Source organism: Hyla sarda, chromosome 4, assembly GCF_029499605.1.
Source record: "Hyla sarda isolate aHylSar1 chromosome 4, aHylSar1.hap1, whole genome shotgun sequence".
NCBI classification, from domain to species: domain Eukaryota; kingdom Metazoa; phylum Chordata; class Amphibia; order Anura; family Hylidae; genus Hyla; species Hyla sarda.
The window spans coordinates 143,242,527-143,255,249 of NC_079192.1; the positions used below are offsets into that span (position 1 = coordinate 143,242,527).

The 12,723-nt window shown below is 40.0% G+C and overlaps 1 protein-coding gene across 3 annotated transcripts in view; it reads left to right on the top strand.

Annotated features, from left to right (window-relative positions):
- TNFAIP8L3 (TNF alpha induced protein 8 like 3) overlaps positions 1–12,723 on the top strand; it is a 97,944-nt gene that overhangs the window by 47,587 nt on the left and 37,634 nt on the right. Inside the window, exon 1 of one of the 3 annotated variants that reach the window (XM_056572305.1) lies at positions 5,441–5,462. The exons of the other annotated variants lie outside the window; for them this stretch is intronic. The gene's annotated coding sequence lies outside the window, so the exon portion shown is untranslated. Of the gene's footprint in view, positions 1–5,440; positions 5,463–12,723 lie in introns of those variants that run through there. 3 annotated transcript variants of the gene reach the window in all.

Genomic DNA, 12,723 nt, shown 5'->3' on the forward strand with positions numbered 1-12,723 from the left:
CGATAATACTGATCTGTTCTATGTCCTATACATAGAACAGATCAGTATTAGCAATCATGGTATTGCTATGAATAGTCCCCTATGGGGACTATTCAAGTGTAAAAAAAAAATGTAAGAAAATGTAAAAGTAAAAGTAAAAAAAAAGTGAAAAATCCCCTCCCCCAATAAAAAAGTAAAACGTCCGTTTTTTCCTATTTTACCCCCAAAAAGCGTAAAAAACATTTTTTATAGACATATTTGGTATCGCCGCGTGCGTAAATGTCCGAACTATTAAAATAAAATGTTAATGATCCCGTACGGTGAACGGCGTGAACGAAAAAAAAAAATGTCCAAAATTCCTACTTTTGTAATGCATTTTATTAAAAAAAAAATTATAAAAAATTAATTAAAAGTTTTTCATATGCAAATGTGGTATAAAAAAAAGTACAGATCATGGCGCAAAAAATGAGCCCCCATACCGCCACTTATACAGAAAAATAAAAAAGTTAGAGGTCATCAAAATAAAGGGATTATAAACGTACTAATTTGGTTAAAAAGTTTGTGATTTTTTTTAAGTGCAACAATAATATAAAAGTATATAATAATGGGTATCATTTTAATCGTATTGACCCTCAGAATAAAGAACACATGTCATTTTTACCATAAATTGTACGGCGTGAAAACGAAACCTTTCAAAATTAGCAAAATTGCGTTTTTCGTTTTAATTTCCCCACAAAAATAGTGTTTTTTGGTTGCGCCATACATTTTATGATATAATGAGTGATGTCATTACAAAGGACAACTGGTCGCGCAATAAACAAGCCCTCATACTAGTCTGTGGATGAAAATATAAAAGAGTTATGATTTTTAGAAGGCGAGGAGGAAAAAATGAAAACGTAAAAATTAAATTGTCTGAGTCCTTAAGGCCAAAATGGGCTGAGTCCTTAAGGGGTTAAAAAAGTACAGTTGTTAAAATTACCGATAGCCATCTATATATCAGAAAGGCAGCTTTTATTACGTCCTAGATCCATGGTCCACAATCTGCGACCTTACAACTCTCATCATGCCGCAGGCTGTCATGACCTAGGGACAGCAGCAATATTACAACAGGTCTAAAGCCACAGGTTGAAAACAGCTCTAGGACTGGCAGCTGTCATTCTTTGAGATGAAAATACTATTTTAAAGGGGTACTCCCCTGGAAAGCATTTTTCTTAATCAACTGGTGCCAGAAAGTTAAACAGATTTGAAAATTCCTAGCTTAATCCTTCCAGTACTTATCAGCTGCCATATGCTCCACAGGAAGTTCATTCTTTCAGTTTGAGGCTATGTTCCCATGCAATTTTTTTAGATGCTTTTTGAACCTCAAAAAACAAACAAAGAAAAGAACAAAAGCTACTTGGTCCACTTTTCCAGTTTTTTTTTCCAAAACACTGTTGGTGTTATTTATGAAACTTTTACTCAGGTTTTTCTGGGTAAATGTATTGCAATATTTTAGCACAGTGCATTTTTTATTTAATTTTTTTCAACTTTTTGTGCAACTTTTCATTCACTGAAGTAAGAAATGTGATCAAAACCATATTTATAACATGCCCTGCACCATGTATAAATTTGGAGCAGGTACACGGTTTCCACCACATGAATAAATGGAGTATAAAGACGTTCACCTACTCCACTTTTCATAAATACCCCCCTGTGTGTCTAGACATAGCCTGAGAAGGTGTGTTTTGTCATAGCCACATACACAACATTTTAGAACAGGATTCTGTAAGCATGCTTCAATATACAAACTAGACATCTCCATTAAAGGGGTACAATTATTCTTTTTTTTAAATCAACTGGTCCCTTTGTCTAAAGTCCCCTCAGCCAGAGTCCCTCCATGTCAATAGGGCTCTCCTGTAGGACTAACCCCTAGTCGCCTCATATAAATGGTATTTAATGTATAAATATACCGTATATATATTTAAAATGTACCCTTTAAATTTATTTAGAAATGAGAGACCATGATGTCACTGCACACAAACATAACGCATGCACTTTAGATGGACATTCCTAGCTTCCTATGCAGTTGGAGCTGTGTAAAGCCGTGTCCATTGGATGTGAAAAAAGCCTTTTTATAGACCACTTCACATTCAAAGCTGTAAAGCTCCCATAGACAAGATTGACTTAAAGATGATCATTTCTCCAGTGCTCTGTATGAAGAGGGACAATTTATGTATTTTTGTCCCTAGGAAACCATCATTCCATGAGACTCCACATAGGTGTACAATACATATGTAAATATGCATGTTCTAATGAATATTACTTTGTAGAAAACTCTTGGAAGATATTTCCTGATTTAATGCCTGTTCGCATGACATTTTTTGTTCTGTTTAGTGTGTATGCAGGTATAGCTCATGACGTACATGCTAGTGTACATCAGTATACAGTGTGAGTGTATCAGTAGCTTAAAGTGGTACTCCGCTTCTCAGCATTTGGAACAAACTGTTCTGAACGCTGGAGCCGGTGTCGGGAGCGCGTGACGTCATACACTTAACCCTCAACCTCAAACCCGCCCCCTCAATGCAAGTGTATGGGAGGGGGCAGACGTGATGTCATGAAGGGGCGGGGCTATGAGGTCACAAGCTCCCGACGCCGGCTCCAGTGTTCGGAACAGTTTGTTCCAAACACTGAGCAGCGGAGTACCCCTTTCATAGACTATTTTCCTGCTAGTCTAGTAAAAATCATACATGTTAAATTCATACATTTAACATGGTAGGTAATAGGTATGGATACCACTATATGGCATCCATCACAGGTATGTCATTTTCAAAAGTGGATGCCTAAGTACCCTATAAGGTATAGACCCCAGGCATGTGGAATTCCTATCGCCCGATGCCCGGGACATGCAGTTCCGGGCGCCGGGCAGGTGAACTTTTCCAGCTTGGGGCAAGCAGGGCTGGACCTGACGAGCAGTCTGAGCAGCTCCCGACTTGTGCCCGCTCCATACTCTGCAGCCCCCGGCTGTTCTCAGTAGCCAGGGGCCGCCGTTAATAGCCAGCATGCGGCGATCGCCGCAGCTGGCTATTAACCCTTTAGATCCCACTGTCAAAGCTGACAGCAGCATCTAAAGGGACATGTGAATGCTCCCTGGTGGGCTAGTAAATGCTTCCTGGTGGGCTAGTGGGGTGGATCGGATCGACCCCCCCCCCCCCCCACACACACACACAGTGTGATCGTGGGGGGGGGGATCCACTGTAGAGGTAGCCGGAGGGCTTACCTCTGCTTCCCTGGCATCTGTGGCTCTGTCATTGATAGAGCCTAGTCCAGCCAGTCTCCATCAATGGATTGCACAGCACACAGATCAATTGAGTTCAATAGAACTCTATTTATAATCTGTATGAGGAATCTAATGATTCCTTTTTATAATATCCCTGAAATAAAAGTTAAAAAGCGATTAAAAAGTCAGATCAATACCAAAATGCTACCGATACAAAAAACAGATAATGGCGCAAAAAAATATGCCCTTATACAGCCTGGTATGCGGAAAAAAAAATAAAGTTACAAAAGTAAAAAAAAATGGCAATAAATTTTTTTTTAAAAATTCAGATTTTTTTATTTATTTGTAAAATATAACGGAAACTATACAATGCTGTTAGCTCAACGACAAGGTAAATGGCGTAGAAAAGAAAACCACCAAATCTGCTAAATTATCTTTTACTATTTCAATTTTACTTCACCGATTTTTATATATATATATATTTTTTTTTTTTGTTCGGAAAATATGTTATTAATAAATTAAAAGGTATCATTATAGTAGGTAGTTATGGCTATTATAGGGCGAGGAAGAAAAAATGAGAGTGTAAAAGTGAAACTTGGTCCAGACTAGTGGATCGTCATGAGGGACAAGTAGATTTTGCTCCATTTTAGTCCCGTGAACAAGTAGTTTTTTATTAAATTTCCACACCCCTGGACCCAATGAACAGATGTCTAAAGCTGGTATCCATCACCCATAGGCTATAATGGCATTGGCTGTTTGCATTGTTTATAGAGGCCTACAAACACAATTACACGAATCATTACATAGTAACATAGTTTGTAAGGTTGAAAAAAAGACAAGAGTCCATCGAGTTCAACCTTAAAGGAGTACTCCCACCCTAGACATCTTATCCCCTATCCAAAGGATAGGGGATAAGATGTCTGATCGCAGGGGTCCCGCCGCTGGGGACCCCCGCATTATTGCATGCGGCACCCACCTGGTTTTTCACCGGAACCGCTGGAGGGTCTGAGTCGCTACTCCTGGCCGTCACGCCCCCTCCCATAGACTTGCATTGAGGGGACGGAGTCCTGACGTCACGGACTTCCGTTCCCGGAGTCGCGACTCAGACTCTCCAGCGGTTCCGGTGAAAAACCAGGTGGGTGCCGCATGCAATAATGCGGGGGTCCCCAGCGGCGGGACCCCTGCGATCAGACATCTTATCCCCTATCCTTTGGATAGGGGATAAGATGTCTAGGGTGGGAGTACCCCTTTAAACCCTACTGTGTGTTCTCTAGTTTATAGGCACAGTTGTGCCTGTCTGAAAGGGCCTTAGAAAACCAATTTTTCATACTAGATTAGAGAATTCTGGTGTAACAGAGGAGAGCCATATATTCCACTTATAGCTTTTCTCTGGTAAATCCGTGCATTACATACAAAGCCATTTGTTTTCAATGAGCACCCTGAAGGGCTTAGCTTTTTCTGTGCCATCACTGAGGCAGAATTGGACATGGAGGGTATGTTCACATGGCAGAATTTCCTTCTGGAATTCAGCGGAAGAATCCCACCATAATTTACGGACTAATGACCTAAACAGGATTCCGCATTCCCATTCAGACAGCAGAATTTCCGCGGTGGGCATTCCGGTCTTATATATTGCAGAATTCTGGGGCGGAATCCCATTGAAATCAATGGGGCTTTAAATTTGTGGCATTTCTGTGTGTGGAAATACACCTAGGATGGATTTACATGGCTGTAAATGTGTGGAATGTATGCCTGAAAAACATAGGCGGACATTCCGCACAGAATCCGGCGGGCTCTAGGATGGCTTGGAAATGCACAGTCTCTTAAAGATTACAGCTAAATTCTGGTGGTAAAAGCAAAGTGTCCAAACACCCTATTATCCACTCATATTCAGTTTACTAAGGCAGTGTCTCCCAACTAGGGTGCCTCCAGCTGTTGCTAAACTACAACAACATGGGGCATTTTTGTGGCAAAATATCACGCATCCTTTTAAGGCATTTAGTAATGAATAGTATTACTGTGGCACAGTGCTCTATTAAGGCAGTCAGTAGTCCTGAGGGTATTTGTGTGTTTTACATACAGCAGATGATGTTTTATATGTTTAAGTTACTTATTCTGACAGTTTACAGATCATTAACAGGAGGAGTGTGAAATCCTGAACAGGAATGACTGCAGTCTAATGGCAAACATAGAGCATCATGGATTATAAGCCTTCTGAAATAACAAGGTGACATCATTTAATGGGATCATAATGTACAGTCCTGTAAAATGCTACTTAAAATAACATCTATCTAATATCTAGCTATCCATATTTTATCTATACATCTTATAACTATCAATATCATATCTATCTATCTATTTATCTCATATCTATCGCATATCTATCTATCCATTATCTATCTCATATCTATCTATCTATCCATATCATATCTATCTCATATCTATCTATTTATCTCATATCTATCGCATATCTATCTATCCATTATCTATCTCATCTCTATCTATCTATCTATCCATATCATATCTATCTCATATCTATCTATCCATTATCTATCTCATATCTATCTATCTATCCATATCATTTCTATCTCATATCTAGCTATCTATCCATTATCTATCTCATATCTATCTATCTATCTCATATCTATCTATCCATTATCCATTATCTATCTCATATCTATCTATCCATATCATATCTATCTCATATCTAGCTATCTATCCATTATCTATCTCATATCTATCTATCTATCCATATCATATCTATCTCTATCTATCTCATATCTATCTATCCATTATCTATCTCAAATCTATCTATCCATCCATATCATATCTATCTCATATCTATCTCATATCTATCTATCTCATATCTATCGATCTCATATCTATCTATCTAAATGGTTGAAAATGGTTTGGTGAGCAAACCGAAATGTCGCCTCACATTGTGTGAATAAACACTTCCTTTTTGCACCTTATTTGGAGTTGCTGCTGCCTTTTTGGTGATCTATCTATCTCATATCTGTCTCATATCTATCTATCTATCTAAGAAAAAATGTAGCAGCACTCCGTGATGGATGAAAAAAGTGGAGTTAGGCTTTATTCATCAAGTGCAATACACAAAGTTTCGATCGTCTCACACGGTCTTTGTCAAGCCAGTGTGAGACGGTCAAAACATCATGTAGTGCACTTGTTGAATAAAGCCTAACTCCACTTTTTTCATCCATCACGGAGTGCTGCTGCATTTTTTCTTATATTTTGGGGACCCTGCCCGGGTTGGACCAGCTTGCACCCGTAATCATCATAGGAGTGCGGTTCTCCTAGAAGATCTATCTCATATCTATCTATCTATCTCATATCTATCTATCTATCTCATATCTATCTATCTCATATATATATATCTAAAATAAAGAAAAATATCCGCAGCACACAAAATCGGTCAAAAAATCCAAAAGGTAAATTTTTCCATCAAGAAAACATGAGTGTTCTAGAACATCGTTTCAACCAGCTCTCCTGGTATTTATCAAGCTCAGGAGAGCTGATAAACGTTGTTCTATGACACTCATGTTTTCTTGATGGAATAAATCACCTTTTGGATTTTTTGACCGATTTTGTGTGCTGCGAATATTTTTCTTCATTTTACACATGGACCTCTGACCAAGGTCTGGACTCTGCGTGCACCATTGAACAGTTTTCTTGTTTTGGATGTGCTGTTTTCCTCCATTTTTTTATCTATCTATCTATATATCTATCTCATATCTATCTCTCATGTTTTATCTATCTATCTCCCTCTCCCCCCAGTAGCCTTTTACATGTGTACCATAATAGATCATTAAACGATACAGTCATGATGATAACAGATGGAAAACAGCAGTAGGAGGAAACGTTCCCAGGAAATGTTTTTCTTTGGCAGAATCTCCATTTTAATAATATAGTTTTCCAAGCCCAAAAAGAAAAACAATTAACAGAATTCTATTGTCATGTAAAAACTATGAGCGGCATTATGTTCTGTTCTCCCAGCACCGGTATAATAAAGGACTTGCTGATTGTTTTGTGATCACACCGCAGATCTCGCAATTAATACTTTTACCTGAAACACAGACATTACCTGACAGATCTTTAGCACCAACAGGAATGCCAGGGTAGAATGTGGCCTTATGGATTGGAACACAAGGCTCCAGGTTCTATTCATTTTGTATTAAGATTGTTTAAAGGGAAACTGACAGGCTGTTCATCTGCGCAAAACCCAATATAAAGGGTTATAGTACAGGTGAACAGCAATAACAAACATTGGTCATTTACTTTAATTGGTTGCATAAGAGTTATGCCCATTTTTTTTATCTATTGCTGTAGCACTGCTGTGCACAATAGAGGAGGGGAGCCGGCTTGTCGAGCTCCCCTGCCTCCTCAATATTCGTCGCCTGGCCCACCCCTGTAATGAATAAGCAAAGGTGTTCACTCTTAGGGAACAGAGCGAAGGGGCCACTGCCTTTCACGTAAAGCGAGACAATATTCACTGCCCGCCCCTGTGATGAATATGCAAATGTCAATAAGACGTGAGATCCTGCCGAGGGTGAGAGCCCTGCTCTGTCTCGCTAAATCCGGAAGGCAGTGGCCCCCTGTGCTGTGCTCAGAGAGCGCTCACCCCCGCAGGCTCTCATGTCCTAGTGACGTGAAAGTGAAGATATTTGCATATTCATTATTGATTATTGAGGAGGAATTGAGCACAGTAGCACAATAGCAATGGATTTAAAAAACGGGCATAACTCAGAAACTACGCAAGCAATTAAAGTAAGTGACCAATGTTTTTAATGCTGTTTTCCCAGAAGGATTTTGGCTTACTCAAGTTCATTTTGGCAAAATGTAGTCTAGCTTTTTTTTATGTCTGATGAAAATCCTGTGCATCAAATCTGCGCAGAATACTGTACGTGTGAATAGACCATTAAGGGTTTTTAGCCCCCAATGCAGCACTAGGTGGAGGGTGAGGTACTGGCTCTCATTTAAAAGACCCAGTTGGATTATGGAGACTTTTTCCCATGGAGCATTGCCTCAAATAAGTATGCAAATTAGCTCTCTTTCTCTTTTCTTATCCTGTGAGGGAGACTGGTTTTGCCAGAATTAAATAGTTTTCAGACCCCAAATGGATATTTAATAAGCAGTCCTTTTAAGTGATATCCCACCACTAGAAATGATCTGTAGAATATGTACAGTATGTGATATTGGGGGGTATTTATCAAAGGATTTATGTGTTTTTTTTTTTTTAACGTAACTTTGGCGCAATACTTTGGCGCAGTTTTTGCACCAAAGTTTGGCGCATTTTCTCCACTGTCATTTTTACAACTTTCTCTAAATCACACGGTCCTGTGTGTGATTTTTACTTTGGTCAGTAATTCATCATTTGCGCCAATCGATCTTTGGCGCAATTTTGCGCCTCTAGGTTTTTTTTTTTGTTTTTTGGCGCAATTCACCGGCAAGAAATTTTGTACATGGAAAACCCACAGAGCAATGTCAGAAAATGTAAAGGTGTCAAAATACATAAAAAAAAAGATTTTTGTGAAAGCATCGACACCTCCGTCGTCCAGGGCTGCGCAATACTAATACTATCCTGCGACATAGTTGTCCAGCATTGGACATGGCCACACAGGTTCAGGAAAGGTAAGCACTAAAGCAGCGGTCTTCAAACTGTGGCCCTCCAAATGTTGCACAACTACAACTCCCAGCATGCTGGGAGTTTTAGTTTTGCAACATCTGGAGGGCCACAGTTTGAAGACCACTGCACTAAAGTAACCAAAAAAAAAAAAAAACTCAAGTTAAAAATAAAATCCATTTCACATGAGATATATATATTTCACGCTTGAAAATGCCACAGAAACGTCGAATAATCCTGGAATAAATACTTTTGCACATTGCATTGGAGTGCTGCGGTCGCCTTTTTGTGTGTGTCTCTCTCTCTCTCTCCCCCTCTCTCTCTCCCCCTCTCTCTCTCCCCCTCTCTCTCTCTCCCCCTCTCTCTCTCTCCCCCTCTCTCTCTCCCCCTCTCTCTCTCCCCCTCTCTCTCTCCCCCTCTCTCTCTCCCCCCCTCTCTCTCCCCCCCTCTCTCTCCCCCCCTCTCTCTCTCCCCCTCTCTCTCTCCCCCTCTCTCTCCCCCCCCTCTCTCTCTCCCCCTCTCTCTCCCCCTCTCCTCAGGGAGAGTTCACGGACTCTCCTTGTGACGGAGCTTTCAAGGGCCACTAAGCACTCCGTAGGCATTCTGGGTAGGGGAATATGCAAATCAGCTCATTACATCAGAATGCCTGCGGAGTGCTTAGTGGCCGTTGAAAGCTCCGTCACACCAGGAGTGGTGAACTCTCCCTGAGTTAAATACTCATCCCGTTCAGTTGGTCTAAGGCCCTGAAACAGCTGTCTGCAGATGGGTACTCTTTCCTTCTGGAGAGAGAGTTCTGGCTTGGCATTAATCCCGATTAGCTTTTTATATTCCGTAAATGGAGCTAAGCTGATACCAGGGAACATCGCCTGAGAAGGTGATGTAATGAGCTGATTTGTGTGTGTGTATATATGTATATATATATATATATATATATATATATATATATATATATATATATACCCAACAAAAGAAAATAACTCACGTCGCTTGCTGATATACTGCAGGAGGGACTCCGAAATGGCTGCTCTACAGGGTAAAATACGCGTCCTCTGTGTCGGTAAGTTCTGTGTAAAAGGCGCTGTGAACAGATTATTTCAACATTTGCGCCAAAATTACTAACAACTTGCCACCAAATGATAAATTTGGTACATGTCCACGAAAACCAAAGTGAAAAAAAAAGGGTAAAAAGAAACTGTCAACAGGTAAAATTGATGAATACCCCCCATTGTGTATATATATATTACAGAAGTCTAATATGAAAGGTGACTTAGCTGACATCATACTGACTGTATGAAAATGATGAAATTCCCTAATATTTTGTGAAAACTGGAGTTATAAAGCTGAAATATCACTATGGTAGGAGGCCTTGGCAAACTGATTGAGGATGATGATGGTATAAAGCAAACCTCTATATGAAACGCATCTCTGAAATCCAAGCAATTCATTTTCATAATGTCAACAATTCTGCATAATTTTTGGCAGAAGAACACATAATCTTGTATTTTATATTCTTATGAAAGTAAAATCAGGCCAGGTGGCTTCATTTTTCAGCTTCTAGACTGCAGCGAACCAGGGAATGAGGGAATATTTCAGATGTATAGTACTTGCTGTGTGATGCTGATACTGTACAAGAACCTGCATTGCAGAGGACAGCAGAATGTTCTTGGTGTGCAGCTGCTCTTGTGATAGAACTAGCATAATCCTACGTACTGCAATACAACAAAGATAATAGTTTATCTAGCATGATCACAATATACTCAATATCAAGAGACTAATGTTTGAACATGCAAATGTATCAATAAATTCATACAAATAAAAGATGTTACAGAAGTGATATTTGTTGTATGTACTGAATTTGACACATCAGGATTGCAGACAGGCAGTCTTTATCGTATCATAGCTCTTTCTTCTACAGTCATGGCCGTAAATGTTGGCACTAGAGATGAGCGAACTTACAGTAAATTCTATTCGTCACAAACTTCTTGGCTCGGCAGTTGATGACTTATCCTGCATAAATTAGTTCAGCTTTCAGGTGCTCCGGAGGAAAGAGTCTCCTAGGACTGTATCCACCTTTTCCAGCCCACGGGAGCACCTGAAAGCTGAACTAATTTATGCAGGAAAAGTCATCAATTACCGCGCCGAGAAGTTCGTGATGAATCGAATTTACTGTAAGTTTGCTCATCTCTAGTTGGCACCCCTGAAATTTTTCAAGAAAATGAAGTATTTCTCACAGAAAAGGAAAAAACCAAAAAAGGGAGGAAAAAAGCAAATTGGACATAATGTCACCAAACTCCAAAAATGGTCTGGACAAAATTATTGGCACCCTTAACTCAATATTTGGTTGCACACCGAAATCAGTTGCTTCCTATAACCATCAATAAGCTTCTTACACCTCTCAGCTGGAATGTTGGACCACTCTTCCTTTGCAAACTGCTCAAGGTTTCGCCTATTGGAAGGCGCCTTTTCCAAACAGCAATTTTAAGATCTTTCCACAGGTGTTCAATGGGATTTAGAACTGGACTCATTGCTGGCCACTTCAGAACTCTCCGGCGCTTTGTTGCCATCCATTTCTGGGTGTTTTTGGACGTATATTTGGGGTCATTGTCCTGCTGGAAAACCCAAGATCTCTGATGCAAACCCAGCTTTCTAACACTGGGCTGTAAAGTGCGACCCAAAATCCATTGGTAATCCTCAGATTTCATGATTCAAGGTACCCAATGCCAGAGGCGGCAAAACATCCACAACACATCATTGAACCTCCAACATATTTCACTGTAAGTACTGTGTTCTTTTCTTTGTAGGCCTCATTCTCTTTCTGGTAAACAGTAGAATGATGTGCTTTACCTAAAAGCTCTATCTTGATCTCATCTGTTCACAAGATGTTTTCCCAGAAGGATTTTGGCTTTCTAAAGTTCATTTTGTCAAAATCTAGTCTTGCTTTTTTTATTTCTCGGTGTCAGCAGTGGGGTCCTCCTGGGTCTCCTGCCATAGCATTTCATTTAATTTAAATGTTGACTGATAGTTCGCGCTGACACTGATGCTCTGTGCCTGTAGGGCAGCTTAAATATCTTTGGAACTTGTTTGGGGCTGCTTAGCCACCATCCAGACTATCCTGCATTGACACCTTTCATCAATTTTGCTCTTCTTTCCATGCCCAGGGAGATTAGCTACAGTGCCATGGGTTGCAAACTTCTTGATAATGTTGCGCACTGTGGACAAAGGCAAATCTAGATCTCTGGAGATAGACTTGTAACCTTGAAATTGTTGATATTTTTCCACAATTTTGGTTCTCAAGTCCTCAGACAGTTCTCTTCTCCTTTCTGTTGTCCATGCTTAGTGTGGCACACACAGACACACAAAGACAAAGTGAACTTCTCTCATTTTTTTCTGCTTTCAGGTGTGATTTTTATATTGCCCACACCTGTTACTTACACCAGGTGAGTGTAAAGGAGCATCACATGCTTGAAAGTCTTACGGCACTGAGGGAAAGTCTTATTTTTCCACAATTTTTAAACGGTGCCAATAATTTTGTCCAGCCCATTTTTGGAGTTTGGTGTAACATTATGTCCAATTTGCCTTTTTTCCCCCCATTTTTTGTTTAATTCCAATATACACAAAGGGAATAAACATGTGTATAGCAAAATATGTGTTACTGCAATCCTTTTCTGTGAGAAATACTTCAGGGGTGGATGACTGTATCTAAGGCTACATTCACACTGCCGCTTGTCTCCAGCAGTGTGAAGCCCGTTATTTTAGGATCGCAAATAGCTGGAGAAAAAATAGTGCTTGCACCGTCTTTTTCTTCGGCTAAATAGCGGCGCCCGATGGACCCCATTGACTATAATGG